This window comes from Rhea americana, unplaced genomic scaffold (genome assembly GCF_003343005.1).
Source record: "Rhea americana isolate MKP2758 unplaced genomic scaffold, rheAme1 scaffold_36, whole genome shotgun sequence".
Lineage (NCBI taxonomy): Eukaryota > Metazoa > Chordata > Aves > Rheiformes > Rheidae > Rhea > Rhea americana.
Window position 1 is genome coordinate 2353493 of NW_028186490.1, and position 17020 is coordinate 2370512.

Below are 17020 nucleotides of genomic sequence, written 5' to 3' on the forward strand. Positions count from 1 at the left end.
GCGGGGGTGGAAACGCGGGGGGCCGCGCTGCCGGCCGCGGGGGTGGAAACGCGGCGGGCCGGCGGCTCTGCAGACCGCAGCTTCCACGCTCAGAGGAGAAACGAGAAGCGTTACCTCAGCTGCGGGCATCCCTGAGCGGCGGGGCGCTGCGTCCGCCGCGGGGCAGCGCTGCCCTCCGCGGGCTCCTGCCCCGGCGCCCGGCCCATGCCGTCTCGCCCGGCACATCCCGACTACATTCCTGCTTCTCCCCGCGTTAAAGCAGCTGCAGTTTTAAGTCCTGCCACCAGCAGTCAGAGCCGCGCCGCGCGCTGCCGCGGGGCGAGCACCAGACCCCGCGCGGCGCACGGCTGCCGGCCGCGGAAACCCCGCGGTCCGGCGCGGCGGCGGCCGGGCTGCTCGGGCGGAAAGCGCCCCTGGGCACCCCGCACCCTGCTCCCGCGGGAGCGGGGGCCAAAGGGACCTCGGTGTCGCTAACGGCGCAGCAAGGGCGGCCGCAGGCAGAGCCGCGCCGAGCGGTCACCAGCGCTGCACGCTGTCGATCGGGATAAGCGATGGGCAGCTCTGACGCAAGCGATTTCGGAGAAACCTGACTGTGAGAGCGGGAGAAAAATGCCCTGCAAGCATCGGGAAAGGCAAACAAGGATGTTAATATATTGCTATTAAAAGGGCTCCAAAGCGCTTGCCCTTCTGCAGGCAGTATGGATTTGTGTGACCATGGATTAAAGGTTTTTTTTTCTTCTCCTTGATTTACTTCTCAACTGATTTTTGTCTGACTGCTGCTGTCAATATCAAATTGACAATGCTGTCTAGTTGGCAGGCTGTCAGAATATTTGAAGGCACAAGTAAAAGGCTTTTGATGTTCCTCAGTCATTTGGCAGTGGTATCTTTGAGTTGTCTTTCCCTGGAAAGTGCTCTTTTCCTTACCTTGCTTGGAAGGGTGCATATGAGAAAGGGCCCTTCTCACAAAGTCAACACAAACTCTTTGCAGTAGGATCAAGACTGAAAGAGTCCAAAACTCTACAGTGGAAGATTAGTTTTGCCACTTAGGCTTTTCAGATGTCTCATGGATCTTCCCAGGCCAGCTTTGTTGGAGGAGATGGTTTTTCTTTAACTTTCCAATTGTTGATGTTAAAATCATGATTTTTTTTTTGATTAAGTGCATTCTTAAATAGGCTGGTAGTTTGTCACAAGCAGTTGTCACAGAGGAGATGCACAAGAACTGCTGTGGGGAGGCCTTACGTCTAGAGCTGTGGGTCCAGAAAGAAGAAAATAGGAGCAGGGGGTGGTTCTCTCTGGTACTGGGGTGCTGGGTAAACCAGAGCGGAAGCCAGTGGCGAGCTGCCAGGTGGGGGGGTGAAGAGGGGCGTGCAGCCCCTCTCCATGCCCATGCGTAGCAGGCACCGGGGCCGCCTTGCTGGCCTGCGGGAAGCCTCGGCCCGGGATCAGCAGGGAGCGTCTCCTGCCTTTGCTGGCTTGCGGGGAGCAGCTGGGGCAGGTGGTTGCGAGGCTGCCCCGCTCACCGGCCCAGTCCTGCAGTCTGCGGGGCAAGGCCACAGGAGGGGGTGCTGCGTGCCAGCGAGGTTTTCTGTGGTTCCCCCCTCGACCTTGTCAGGCGTTACGCTGCTGCTCCTCCGATGCCGTTTCCTCCTGCGGCTTTGCGTGGCCGAAGCAGAGGAGGAAACGCCTCCAGCGCGGCGCCAGCCTCGCTGGAGGTTGCGCTTGCTGCAGGCCAGTCTTAATAGACCCTTTGGGACCAGGCTGCAATATTTAGCAATGCATTTTCCCAACGCAAACCTGGTGGCTCCAGCACTGCCCTGGGAAGGCTGTCCTCTCCGTGAGAAAGCCGCTGGGAGCAAGAACGCAGTAAGGTCTGTGAGCTGCTCAGGTACACCAGTGACGGGCGCCATCCGTGAGCTATAAATAGCATGTACATCCTTTCTCTCCGGTGCCTGGCATCCTGAGCAGTCATTTCTGCGGGTGCTAGGGAAACTGCACAAAGCTGTGAACAGCTTTTATTTATGTTCGCTTTGTAGGCTGGGATTTTGTGAGTAGTCTTTCTTACTGGCTCAAAATCTTGATTTTATTTTAAGGGAAAAGATTGTCTTTTTTCATTTGGATTTTTTCCCCCATTTTAATTAGCAGGAGTAAGTCATATTTTTTATCAAAAAATATATGCTATGTTACAAGAGAGTGGGGTCAAGACTGGTAATTTACAATGAAAGCCTGTGTGTTTGCAGGAAAAGGAAAAAATCGGGAACAGTAATTTTTTGTTTTGGTAATGTTTCATGTTAAAAGTCTTGAAAAACTTTGCTTTGAAAAAAAATTTAACCTTTTGTACATTTTAAACAAAAATATTCAAAATGGCTTATTTTAGAATTAAACAAATTATGTAAGGTGTTTTGGCATGATTTGTACTGCATATATTGAGCGATCAGAAAGAAACACCTTCCTACCTGTTGTAATCAAAGGAAAATCTTTACATGCCTATCAGACAAGAGCTTCCTTTGGTTTCATAGAGGAAAAAAATATGTTTTGTTTATGAACTATGAAGACCTGAAACCAAATTTTGCAAACAAACTTCTCTTCAAAGTATTTATGTTACACTCTAGGCAGTCCTGTTATAAAATGTAGACTATAACTATGAAGCCTCACTTGTTTTGCAGCTCTCCTTTGCTGTTAGACGCATTCAGGAAACACAAGATCTAAAAAAGACATTTTGCTCTGGGATTACCACTGAAACACTTCTACTAGATCAACTGGTAGAGCTGGCAGAATTGCATGCAAGAACATGCAAGAAGGGCTGCTATATTTTTTCCATTTATGCCAACTGATCTAATTGCATACTACCTTTAATGATAAGCCTTGCCTTTCAACAGCACAGCAACACTGCTGCTACTGAAATACTGTAATTTTTTATTTTGCCAGAAGATGGCAGCAGAAAGTAATCCTGAATGATTTAAAAAAGAAGACACTGAGAATATAATCATGATTTTAAACAGAAGTGTAACTGATATACAGGAAATCATATTGGTTGGAGGGGAGAAAAATGTGTTATGTACTGGATTAATTAAATTGATATTGACCTGGGGGTAATGCATCAAACCAGCTGTGCTGTATCTGTTCCTACACAGGCTTCTGTATAAGGGAAGGTGCTGGGTGGCCTTCGAGAGAGGGTTTGGAGGGTCCCTGGGCCCCTGGGAGCGGGTGGCACGGGCGACCTGCAGGCTGGTGGCGGGTTGGTCGCTGGAGGGTGTCTGAGCACCAGCATTGGAGAAAACTGCCCTGGGAGTTTATTGGGACAGGAGATAGCAGCAAAATGGAGCAGCTGTTCACGGCCTCTCCCCAGACGCTTCACTTCAAATGCCTTTCTTAAAAAATATAGGCCTTTTCTCCAAGGATGGAAACTGGTTTGTAAAGAGCAGTATCAGACCTGTTGGGTGCTCTGAGTTAACCAAAGGCTTTACTCTCCCTCCTCTCCACCCAGAGCGATGCGTGCCTGCATCCTTTAAAAAATAAAACTGAGGAGAGCTTCTCTGCTTATAGCCTCCTTAGGAGAAATGGGACAACCATGGGCTGCACTGGAAGGGTAAATGGTGAGTCAAGCTTCTCAACACCACAGCCCTCAACTCTAGATGAACGAAATGGGAATGCACGAGCCAGCATGCCAGAAGCGCATCGGGACGCCCGGTGTGCGCGTGCCCTCCATCACGCAGCGCTGTCACGCACTGCTGCTCGGCGGGAGGTGGTATGCCGAAGCTCCGAGAAGTGATCAGGAAGGAAATTTCTACAAGGAAGAAGCAAAGGGAGATGCCGTGCGAGAAAGGAGGCAGAGTGAGGTGGTGGGCTCAGCAAGGGGGTGCACATTTCCGCTCTGGGGGCCCCCTGCAACAGGGACCACGTGGTGGGTGAAACCTTGACCTAAAGATCTGCAAGTCACCACTGATCAGGAACATTTTGAGATTGGGACAATCAATCTGAAATGACTTTAGTTGGCCTGCTGTTGAGATTTTGCTGAGATTTTCTGAAAAAAAATCATGCTTTACCAAGATGCCAGCATGAACAGCCGAGACTGTTAGAAATCAGCGGGAATTAACAGGCCTCTATTCATGGATAAGAGTTACTACCAAGCCGTAACATCGCTCAAAGCCGCCGGGAGGTCTCTGCAGCAGTAGCGGGGTGCTGGGTGCCCCGGCTGGCCCGGGGACCGGCGCTGGGGAGAAGCGCTGGCCGCGAGCGCGCCTCGCGGTGCCCGCGGCCGTGCCGGCGGCGTGTTCGGCGTGCTCTCCGGCAGGTGTCCCTGTGCCACCGCACAGCCCCGCGCACTCCGCACCGGCCGTGGCTCCCCGTGCCCGCCGCCCCGGGGGCAGCTGGAAACCTCGGGCGAAGCCTGCGGCTCCCTTGCTCTTCCTTTACGTTGGAAAGAGGCATAAAGGAAACTTACTATCAGCATTTGCAGCTTGTCTGACGGGGSGGGGGGGGGGGGAATAAAGCTGTAAAAGACATGTTTAAAACCCAGTAGCAATAGGCCTGCCCTAAAACCTTGCCTTTTGGGGCCTGAGCCAGGGGAAGAGCTTGCTGCTAAAGCCAGCTATTGCAGCTTTCTGCTCACCCTCCTTTGTTTTATTTATTTATTTTATTTTTTAGACACTCCCTGGAGCTGATTGAGGCAAGGTGCTCATTAGGCAGAAGCAATTAGGGACTTCTGCACTACTATCAGACCTTCGGTCTTCTCCAGTAATTAAACGTATTACAAGGTTTAGGAAACAGCTAATCTGTTGACAGCCAAAGCTGGAGGATATGCAGGGGAAGCATCACTCAAAACTTGTCCTATATCTTATGCTCTTCTCCTCTAAACCCTTCTCTGGGCTAATGGAGAATAGTGGGCTAGATAGAGCTTTGGATCTAACTTGCTTTGGCACCTTTTCCATGTGTCTTATGAGTGGAGTTTCCATAATATCCATTAATAAATATTGAATTATCTAACATAGGCACCAAACATGTAGCATCTGCTTCTCATCACTATGAACCATGATTCATTTCTCAGTGGCAGCAAGGAGGAGGAAGAAAACAGGTCAGCAGCAGAGAAGCAAGAGAAGAAAAATGTTCAAACTAACTTTCAGCCGTTGCAAAAAATATCTCAAGTGCCCATTACATACTGGAGCATGCTTACCACACGAGAGGATGCTAAAGCAGACCCTAGTGCCTTCATACCTGCCCCCTTCTGATCCTACTTATTTTTTAAGCTATTGTTCTTTGCTGTGGAATGAGTTTGCCCCCTGTTTGGATCTGCATTTAGCAGGAATCAGCTTTATCCTATGAAGAAAGCAGGTGACAGAAGTTGTGCTGTTGCTGACTACACCACAACCATGCATCTAGCATCCAGGAGCCTTCTGTTGCCCCTCAACTGCCCAGCTCTGAAATCTGAATCCTATCTACAACTCTAAAGTAGATTTAGCCTTCCGGAAAATGAACAGGTTTAACAGAGCAAAATCTGACTTTGAATCTACCCCCTCCAGAATATCCTACAACCTGAGGCTGCCAGCAGTGATCACCTAGGTCAAAGCTCCTCCAGGGTATGCTTGATCTTGTTCTGCACATGATGTGAGCGTGTAGCCTTTACGTACTGAGGTTTTAGAAGGTGGGAGATGAGATGCTCTAGAGACTCCATAGGCATCTACTCTTCTTCCACGCGTAAAAAGAAAAACCCTCAGCAGATTTCCTTTTAGCACTGAAGCACTGACTTCAAACGTTAATCCACCATCTCTTTTAGATCACCACAAGAAACAGTTCAACACAAATTGTTCATCCCCAAAGCAGAGGCAAATTCAGAGCTGTCAAGGACTTTGAAAGCTCTGAGTGGAAGGGATTTTGCTGAGATTTGTGCTGAGCGAGGCGCATGTACCTTAGAGGGAAAGAGCGGATGCACACACAAGCACAGAAGGGAGGAAGCTGCTGTGCAGCTGAAAGAATCGCGGTTGTGATGCTGGATCTGGTCTTGAGAGGGCTACACTGAGCTCTGCTCTTCCCTGGCCGCTTACTGTTGACTGTTGCCACAAATCAGGGCTGAGCCTGGGTGGATCAGCGCTATACCCAAAATGTCAAACCTGGTCTGAAGTCCGGGAGCTGAGAGCTGGCCCAGGTAGGGCCCTTCTGCCTGTTCCTGGCACCGCCAGACACAGGCACATTGTTACTGCCTTGCTCAGTATTGGAACAGAAAAACATGCCGCAGAGCTGAGGTACTTTCTTATTGTGACTGACTTACTAAATGCTGCCCCAGTTTCCTTATCCGGGGTGACAGCAGACTGTACTAGGGTCTGCTGACTGTGTCTGTCTTGTTTTCTGCCTTCCTAGGGTCACGAGCAATTGTGATTTCCACACAACTCCATCTTGCCCCTCTGCTCGCTTAAGCCTCTAGCTGATAAATTGAATAGTGGGTAACAGCAGAGGTGTTGGCATGGTAGCAGGGCGCTCTTCGCCCACGTGCAGGCTGCCTTCTGCTCCATTACAGCTCCTTCACGCAGGATGCTGCACCTTGTCTTCCCAGCTCCTCCGTGTGGCTGCACATGCTTTCACAGCGTGATCTGTTAGCGCTGGCCATCCCTATTTACAGAGATTTGAAAGCATGCCTGGAAAAACTATCAAGCAAGCATTTGCCACCTTTAGGCACAGGAACGCAGTCTGCCTCCCCTGAGGGAATAAAGAAGAAAGCCTGGCCAAAGAGAGAGTCATGAGAACAGAGCTATAGTTATGACTTTCTAAATATTTATCTTCAGTTTGTATTTCGTGTCTGGATAATATGGTGACAGGCCTCTTACACAAACGAAAGATAGGCTAAATAAGCACAACACAGGGGGGGACAGTGATTTGCCAGAGTTGCAGGAGACGGGACATGCAAGGCCTCGCCATTCCCCACTCATGACATGGGTAAGTGCAAATTTCATGCAGGATCTCTTCTTAAACTCTTCAAATCTGAGCGTCCTAATGGAGCCTTAAGTATGGTGGATACAACCACACTATTTATATCTGAATAGAACAGAATGCCTTTCATACTAACTGTATTTTCTCATCCTTCTTTTTGGTATTAATATATATGAGAATTAGAGAGAATTACTCATGACTGTTCACCCACTGTTTTCCAGAGTTTACTAAAGAAGCTGTCTGTGCAAACAATACAGGAAAAAACATTATCAAAACCATCATTTTTTTATATGTGGGTGAGAGATTTTCAAAGGCACAACAGAGAACCTATCAGATTATATACCTAAGTACTATTTATGCCCTTGAAAAATCTTTTGCTTACAGTGCTTAATTGGTTTGTGCACCTCCATTGCCAGAAGAGGTAATTGACCATTTTTATAGAAGGATGAGTAACAAAAATACTCAGAGCTATTGTTCTGGAAATTTTTAAAAAATAAGAATTAGGGAAGGAATATGTTTCAGGGCATAAGCCAGCCTCTCCTGTAACTATGCAAATTCAGCTGATGAAAACAACAGCAGACAAAATGAAATGAGTTGTATATGAAGAACTGAGATCTCAAACGTGGTATTATGCAGAAGGTAAAGAGTCTGTACTAGATAAGAAACAGCTCAATGTGTTATCAGGGGTGCACTTTGATTTTGATGAATGTTAAAAAAACCTTTAGCCTTGAAAATAAAGAGGATAATTTCTCTCTAGGCAATGGCTGCTCATGAAAGTCATAAAATAAGAGCACTGGAGCCCTAATTTTATAGTGCTTCTTAAATGATTTTCAAATGGTCCAGCTGCTTTGTGCCACAATAACACAAGGCAGAGATATTTATGCCGGCGATAACAAGCATGCATTAGCCTGCCCAAGCTGCTCTCCGCAGGCAGCCAGCGTTAGGTGAAACGTACGTGGAAAACTGATACTTGCCCATGCAGATTGATCACACTTGCACCTTGGTTAGAGCGATCCTGGGAAGCAGCTTTTTCCAGCAGACAACTTGATTGTTTTCCTCGCTTGCGTCTCGCCTGTGAAGCACAGGATGTACACGGCTGGTGATTCTTGTTCTATTTTGATTCTTGAGTACCTGCCAATTATGTGTGCCTCTTAAGCCATACCGTCCTTGAGAAGCTTCCCTGTTTGGAAATAGTAAGGCCAATTCAACCCTGCTGGGTTGCGCCGCTGGGTTTTAATGGAGTTTCAACAGGGATTAATTTGGCCTAATTGTTGATATTCTGATGTGCCATGTCCACTTGGACAGAAATGCACACATGCTGCAAGTGCGTGCTGAGCAAATGCTACCTAGTTCTGCTAAGATGCTTGAATTGTCACTATAACTTTCCTCGGCTATTTTACTTCTGCATCTCCAGGATTTCAGTCTAAATCAGTAAATAGAGGGAGGCAGTGACCAATGCACCTGTACCACTTGCACACCATGACTACATGTGCCTTCCACAGCCTACCCTAAGATATAAATGCCTGAGGGTGGTCTATCCCAGCTTGCCAATTAGGGTGCATGGCAGGAGCAAGGTGCCTCTGGAAAGTCTCTGGGAATTGACTGTATTTTGCCGTAAGAGTGCAAAAATTCTATCCTCCACCCTGGTCATTTCCTGTACTTGCTGGGCTTTAACTTTTTTCCCCTTTCCATTTGCTGATCCCAAATCAGCAAAACAGGTCAGCATCATTTAAAGTCCAGGGATATCCCTAAGTACTTTAGTTTTAAATAGGGGCTTTTTTTTTCTGAATTTGTTTTACAAGTTGAAAACTTGTAAATTTTCATGAATAGGGTGGACAACTAAACTGAAAACATATCCTAAAGGACATAGAACATATTTGTTGCCTTTATTTATGAATGATTGAGGAATGATTTTGGTCAGATATCAAATTCAGAAATCTTCTATGTCCTAAATGTAGGGGAAAGAGCGGCTTAATGCCGAAGCTTTGGGACCATGTTCCTGTTGTCTTTATTTCATATTCAGATGGTCTGTCTGGCATTTCTTCATGTCACTTTGATCTTTTATTTTACAACGGCTTATGTAGGTGTATTCTGTTTCTCAGTTCAGTATCTAAACACTGCAGCTGTTTGAAGAACCCTCAGTGTAGTGAAATTGCTCAGTACTGGATAACTCTTTGGGCAGTGTCATCTAGAGAAAAATGATGGTAAGCCAGCACAAGAAAAGCAAATCTGCTTTTACCAAGATTACAATCAGCCAAGATTTTCCGATTTTCCCTGCAAAATAAAAATGAATACAGGCTGTTCTGTTCCAGGCTGCACAGAAAAGTGTCATGGTCAAATATTGCTTAAGTTCCTGCTACTGCCTCACCCACATCTCATCTCTCAGAGATCCAATTTACAGCAGCCGAGATAAACCAGCCTTCAGGGCATTACATTAATCTCATAAATCAAGAACCACTTTTTGTTACTAGAGAGCTGAATCTAGAAACAGAGGTAAAAGCATGGCATAAGACTTTGCAAATGGCCTATTGGCATAGCTCTTACAACAGCTGTTCGCAGCTTTTGGCTGTTTCTGAAACCAAAAAGTAACAATTTTTATGTTGTGTATTCTGATGACTCGATACAGAAATACTTTAAAAATCAGTGGTTTTCGACTGAAAATGCAGAATCTTTCTCCCCACTCACTAAAATGCAGCATCATTTACCTTTATAGTCGCTTGCTTTTTTTCCTCTCCTGTTACAGGGCGTGCGGTCCAGGAAGGGCCCAGGTAGGGCCCTTCTGTCTGTTCCCAGCACTGGTAGGATTACCGTTAGGCAACACATGATCTTTGCCACTGATCTGAACACGGCTTTGTGGGTTACTCCTAATCTTTCAATGCCCCGCTTTCCTCCCACCTGCCAATGGAGACAGCATCCGTAAGTGGATAATAAGCCTTGCCCGAGTGGTTGAGTGAGGTTTAGTTAATGCTTGTGCAGTAATCTGTGATGACTGAATGAAAGTGCTCCCTAAGAGCAGTGGCTTACTGCCAGGAGACACACTCCCCAGCCAGGTTAGGTATGGTTAGTGCCTTGTTGCTGTGCTTGGAGATACTATAGAAATGCATGACCGCGGAAAAATTGACTGCGTCTTCTGCAAGTATTCCATAATAATGACTTTCCTGGCCATAGAAAATTTGGTTTTCCTTTGCTTCCCCATGCTGTGTGCACCATTCAGTACACTGGTGACACCAAGGGTTCTCAGGACTTCCTTGACATGAGCTATGAAGCTGTGGAGAAGCACATATGAAAGCTCATGAAGAAAAAAACAACTCAGGGTATCTTGTTGCCCTGTGTTACTGTCCGCAGAGACCAGTGCCCACAACACATTGAGACTTGCTGTGTAGCAAATAATAATGTACTACTGAAAATATAAAAGGTTGTGATTTCTGAATATACTCAGAGGAGATACAGAAAATGTGGAATTCAAAGTCATTTCACTTCTGCAAAAACAGTTTCCTACCTATAACTTCTTGTTATAGGTATGTATATAGGTATAAATGTAATATGTGGTACAGGCTCTATTTGACTACAAAGTCAATGGGAATTACTGGCCCAAATGCTTTGCAAAGATTCATTTCGTGAAGCAGCTTAGGTCCTTCTACAACTGGGCTTGAAATACATATGTTGAAAAAACACACTCAGACTTTGCTTCAGACTGTAATCATAACACATTTCTTTGCTGGAGTGATGTTAGCCTTGCTAATCTGGCTAAACTCCAGCTGATAATCCTGCCTGCTTAAAATTCAACATGAAGTTTGATTTCTGCAGGATGTTTTAGATCTTGTTCCCTGAGCTGCTTATTATGTATAGTACTTTTTAAAAGCTTTTACCTTTGAACCCAAAGGGTCTTGGCCTTGGCCTTGGCCTTTCATATCAGTGGTGGCTGAGAGCCAGACAAATATTTAATAATCAGTTTGTTGAACCACTTCAAAGTCCCCTAGGATGAAAGGCATCATGTAAAACCAGCCATCTCTACTTTATTTTATGAGAGATGTTTAGCTCATTCAAAGAAGCTGACCATCAAGTTTCTGCTAAAGCCATGAGGAAACATACTTCCTAGAAAAATTTACCTTTAATTTTTAGGCTGATCTTTAATTTCCAAGTAGCTCCTGAGGAGCTGTATGTGACTGGTTTCACAGAAACAATTAGTGACAATTTATGGTACTGCTTCAGGTTATTTTAGCTATGGCAGATGTCCTAACACTAATTAATTTATACTAGAATGAGTTTGCTCAGTAACAGAATCATCCAGTATCCACTGACTTCACTGAGCATTAGGTCAAGCCTAAATGCAAATCCTCACTTTCTTCTCTATTTCCACCTCAAGATGATCCCATGAAACCCTATTCTGAGGTGCTGTTCACATTTGTCTTATTGATGTTGGCAGAATAAAGAAAATTCCCTCTATGGTACTTGAAAAAATTCCAGTTTTACTGTTGCAGTCTTCCACTCTTTGTATTTAACCTGAATATTAGATCCCAGCTGTTGCATTAGTGACAAAACCAATTTACCTTTCTACTTCTGTTAGCTGATATTTCTGCAAGTTCATCTTTTCTCTACTACATATAGACACTGTTTCCATCTATACATTTCTTTTCTGCACTCATTACATTTTTTCAGAATGCATTTGGTGATAAACATGCAAGAATAACTTGGGATGTACATACCCATAGGCATTAATGGGAGTCTTAAAACTGCACTTGAAAGAATGTCTAAAACCAAACAATGGCATTAAGACAATGTAATTTCAGTGTATTTTATAGGGCCTTAATCTTTGCTTTTTACTACCTGTTGGGCTCAGTCCTGCAAATCCTTATTTCTCTAAGTGGCTCTAATAGAGTAAAAAGGTCCAGGTATAACTACAAGATTTAACTGGAAAAGCAGATTTCCCACTCTTGTCACCGAGTCAGAAGTTGAGTGAAATAGACAGGATTTCACTAAAATTCACAGCGCCTGACTTTAATGCTGCAATGCTTGTCCAGATACCATCACTGTGCAATCAAAGAGCCCAAGTCTCCTCTTAGGTGGGAGTTTTTTGGAGTTTGCTGTGATGTGTTCTGGGTTACAGGTGCAGAGGGTCAGAGGTACCAAGACACCACCAGGACTTCCCTCGGCTGTCTTCTCATCATGAGTGTAACACTGCTTGCTTTCCACGCGTTAACCAAACACCTTCCCCATGCAAAATTCTGGCTGTGTTTGCAAACACTATGATGTTTGCTCATGGGAGATGCCATTCTTCCACAGTGAGACCCCAGTACTGCCTGCTGTGCTGGTTTTTGCCTTTCTACGTTCAGGTCCAGACCATCACAGCCATGCCCCTGCCTGCCTCCCAGTGACTGTAAATGGGCAGCAACCTGCTAGGCACTGGCATCATCTGGATGCTCTTGTGTCACTGATATTAGAAATGCAGTGAGACTAGGAAGCACATCTAGTTTGTAATCTACATTTAAAAAACTTGGTTTTATTTATCCCAACTCTCTAGCTCATTTTTAAGCTTTGTTTATTCATAACTAAAAAAAATCCCTGTTTTAGCTATAATCAAGAGGAAATTAGCCAAAGGATCATTAGTTCCTCCTGCTTCTCTTATTTGAGAAAACCTGATTGTAATTTCCAGATATTCCAGCCAGTTTCCAATCTGCTAGTGATGGAAAGAACTGGTTTTGGCATAAAAATGGGCAATAGGCTTGTTCAGAATAGATGTCCCTCATGTTCCAGAATGAAACAATCATCTGTGCAGGTCTAGGGTATAACACTGCAGCCCAGCTTCATTCAGAATGTCCATATTTTTGTCAGAAATTTCAACTGTAAGTCAGCTCATACTGCAAACAGCAAATGTTATTATACCCTCTCATGTGAAAATTAACATTCTGATGAAAAATAATCTCAGAAGGGTAAAAAAAACCAATCATAGTTCAATTTTAGGCTATTCAGGATCATGGTTCTGCCTCATGCTCTGTATATTCAGTATTTGTAGCACTTATAAAATCTACTTGTTGAATAATTACAAAATAAATAATGCAAAATAATGAGGAAAATTTTATTCTTTTTTTTCAGTTAATGTTATTCTGCTCTGTTGGTTCTTCCTGTAGTGGCCAGTCCTTTTGCTTTCCTCTATGCTGTTTAGAGGCAACTAATTTTAACAACTCTTTACAAACTAGTTGGACAGCACATGTTATCGAATACTGTATTCCCCAGCCCTTCTGAACAGCTCAGGGTCAAATAGCACTTACATATCACCACTGTTGGGATTACACTACTCCTCATCCACGTGATTTAATTCCACCTTGCAGCTGTCCAAAATATCTTCCAGTTCCTAAGTAGAAGGAACGCGAGGCTTGAAGCACTGCAGGGCTGAGAGGGTCCAGCCATTTTCGGGTGCTGCCCCTTTGGGGCTTGTGTGCCGCTGAAGGCCGTAGGGCTGTTGCTGCTGCAGGATCAGCAGGGCAGTTTTTGCTGAACTCTGCTGCCACTTGATGTGTCCAAGCAGGTGGCTGTCCCAAAATATAGCACGCGCCTCAACACTTCCCCAGATTAGCTCCCTGCTGCGTCCCAGCTGGAATGCGAACAGCCACCACAGAGCAAAACTCCGCACGAGGCAAATGTTAGGCAAAAGCCCCTATTCACTCCCCAAGTAAGGAATATTTCTGCGCATGCCAACATAGAGCTCTCCCCAGGAAAGAAAGTTTGGCCAATACAACCGAGATGCAGTCCCAAACACCACACGTGGCCTCATTCTGTAAGTATCCTCAGCTAATAGGAAACAGGGCACAGCTCCTCTTAGGGAAATAGGCACACACAAGGGCAAATTGTATTTCTTCCCGGTACTCCCCCTGCTTCCAGTCGGTTGCAGCTCAGGAGCTCACAGATCTGGATGTAGTTTCTGTATATTTGATATCTGTTACATCAACTTGTCTGGTTACCCTTGTGGGTGTTTGTAGGCTTTTACTCTCAACAGCATCCTGTGGCAAGGTGTTTCGCAGCATAACTAAACCACTTCTCCTTGTTTTGAACCTGACTTCTACTAACCTCATTTGATGCCCTTAGGTTCCTGTGCAGGAAAAGAAATTTAAGATAATCTGGCACTGAAATTTTACATGACTCTTCCAGACTAACACTGTGGTTTTGTGATTACTACAGCTGTGGTTGGGAGTGGTCTTGCTGGACCCTCTGCTCACAGACTCCTACACTCACAGCCTCTACTGAGCTGGGACTAGCCCCCATGACCCACTTGCTAAAGTGGATCTAGCTGACAATCACTTTCAAAAAAAAAAAAAAAAAGAAAAAAGCAAACAAAAAAGAGAGAGAGATTGGTTTTCAAATTCTCTTCAGAGGACTTGTTTCCCTGGCATACTCCTTTCCTATGAGAGGATCTTGTTCTTGAGCTGCTATGGGTTTTCATCTGGTACATTCTTCAGTTAGATACAGAGAAGAGAAGAGAAGAGAAGAGAAGAGAAGAGAAGAGAAGAGAAGAGAAGAGAAAAAAGAGGAATAACAGATTGGGGAGAACCTATGCGAGAAGGCAAGCGTTCATTTCAGAGGAAATGGAAGGCAGTCAGCTCCTCAGTCAGGCTGGATCTCCAGTACTGACAACTCCTGCGGGGTCTAGGAAGGACATGCTGGCACCTCTTACCTTCAGCTCATCTTCAGGTACTGAAATATCTTTTCAGAATGGGATTCCTCCCTCAATTAGACATTAACATTCAGTGCCTTAGTCTCCCAAATCATACAGACCCTGTTGACATGTGCATATTTTGATTAGTGAGGAAATATTTTTATTTCGTTTTTTGCTCCTGTGTCCGACTTGTCAGAATATTTGAAAATACATTTTTTTTCTGTCAATAATGGAAAACAGTGAAGTTCAAGTGTTGTGTCATGTCATGTCATGACCTGAACTACGAATAGTTACAAGTGAGTGGTGAGAAGTCCTTTCTTTCCTCCTGGCAAGCCACAGCAGAGAGTACTTTTTGTTTTAAGAAGTTACAGGGCTAATTCTACTGCTTTTACACTGGAATCTGTTTTCCTGAGCAAACTAAGTTAAACTGCATATAAGGAAGAAAGAAGTGAGAAATATAGGCAAGCAAAAATATAGGCAACACTAACATTGTGACTAAAAACACTTCTGTGATTTCCCAGTGTCCTTGAAAAGGGTTTCTAACTAATTTATTCCATCCACTGCGGTAAGTAAGTCTTGTTGTACAAGATCACCATCATTTCATTGGTGGCCTGGATGCCATATCGGCTCAGCTTTGCTCTGTACTCTTCTGCACCCCTTGCGAAACATACTCTCATAGGACGAACAGTGTGTAGGAGAGCAGCTACTAATTTACAATAGGAGTAGCTTGCACAGCTGTGGCTTTGTGGGACAGATGTTGAGAGGCATGCAAAGTATTATCCTGATGGGAGGGTCCATTAATCTTTCTCACATGTGTCTAATTTTACCCAGCTTAAAGCCATTAAGATGCATTATTCCACTCACACATATTTCAGATATTTCAGTGCCATGTCTTCAAAAGGCTTCAAGACTGAAATCTACTGTAACGCGAATGAGGTATAAATTATGATGCAATATTAACTCATATAAATCCTTGTTAACCCTAATGAAGAATTTCAAAGGCAATCCAGCTTTTCTTCCATCCCTCTGCTGCTTTGTAAGGCATAAAGATTGTCCTAACACTGTTAGGTTTTAAATGTGATTTTTCTGTTTGATCTTTCTATGCTACAATGTTTTCCCTTTCTCTTGTCAGTAGAGCTCTTTGGCAAGGTTTAGGAAAATCTGAACAGATACTCGAATAGATCTCTAAAACAGTCTTATATATGCTGATTTTGCAAAGCACCTATGTACATTGAAATAAGGAGGGACTTTCTTTCCATGAGTGCTCAGCTAAATCAGGATCCATGCCTCAGACTCTCCAAGAATTAAGGATGACATGGGTCTGGGAAGGAAGTACAACTCATGAATTACCACCATTTAAGTCTTCCAATAACCTTGCAAATCTCTCCAGTGGAGAGGAAAACAATCAGACCTGATGTTTAAAATGCAAACAAACAAGGAGAAATGTATTTACTTAATCTGACAAGAAAAGTTTATAAGGTCAGCTAATCAATAAATCGAAAAAGTAGCAAAGAGCAAAAGTAGATTTGATTATTGCTCCACAGCTCACAAGATGTAAGTAACAAGCTAATTTTCAGGCAGAATGATAAGATGAATTTTGAATACTGTTTCTGTATTAAAAATCACATTAGTTTAAGGTACTGATTAACTGGTGACAGGAAAAGTAACACTCTCAAATCAGTTTAAAACTTACTTGTATCAATTAAGCCTAGCCATTGATGTAAGCTCAGTTCCTTACCAGATTTAGAATACAGTAGTATGAGAGGGGCTTAAATCAAATTCAGCATGTTCAGGCAAAAAGTGAGTCTGGTTTATTAAACTGTTTTTAAGGTTATTTTAAGTGGAAGCTTTGAAATCTGGAACATAGACGACTCCATAGTCAGGCATCAGGACCCTTACACAGAGACTAATAGAAAGGAGTAAGTTCCCTGTGGGCGATGAAGCCTGGCCCTTTGATGCCTTCTCTCTTCCAGGCTCTTACTAATTCTTTGAGAAGGAAGAGGCCAGAGAAAGGCAGCTTGTGTTTGGGCTTAAATCTGGGAAGTTTAAAGAACCTAATGAGAGCTGGAGGACAGGCAGTAGGGGGAGATGTCTTCATAGGGCAAGAGCTAGTCTCTTGCTTGTGATGCTAAACTGATGCAGCTCAGGTTCATATTGCTTATCAGTGGGAGCACTCGTGACAAGATGGGCAAAGCAATTTGCTTACTGAGTGAGGAAGAAGGAGCAGAAAGATGGTACAAACCTGTGTTTTACTCCAACTTCTTACTTCACTTTTGCTAGCTATAATATGGAGAAATAATATGGAGAGAGTGTGGGGGAGAACCAATCTGTTAATGCTTACAAAATACTTCAAAGATTTGACATCTTTTTTAATGTCCACAATATATTACATAGTACACCACATCTTACTGAAAATACATTTACACAACAAAAGGCCTGTGGACTTGCTGA

At 44.3% G+C, this 17020-nt stretch overlaps 2 protein-coding genes across 4 annotated transcripts in view; one reads left to right on the forward strand and one right to left on the reverse strand.

The window, feature by feature from the left end:
* LOC146591776 (dual specificity protein phosphatase 13B-like) overlaps positions 1–13202 on the reverse strand; it is a 21853-nt gene extending 8651 nt beyond the window's left edge. The window contains exons 1-2 of one of the 3 annotated variants that reach the window (XM_085312285.1): positions 13188–13202; positions 7893–7990 (exon numbers count right to left, since the gene is read on the reverse strand). The gene's annotated coding sequence lies outside the window, so the exon portion shown is untranslated. Of the gene's footprint in view, positions 1–114; positions 275–7892; positions 8009–13187 lie in introns of those variants that run through there. The other 2 variants (XM_085312286.1, XM_085312287.1) reach the window with 2 other exon arrangements.
* The window catches only part of SAMD8 (sterile alpha motif domain containing 8), a 41457-nt gene continuing 31213 nt past the window's right edge, over positions 6777–17020 (forward strand). The window contains exon 1 of the mRNA XM_085312283.1: positions 6777–6924. The gene's annotated coding sequence lies outside the window, so the exon portion shown is untranslated. The remainder of the gene's footprint in view (positions 6925–17020) is intronic.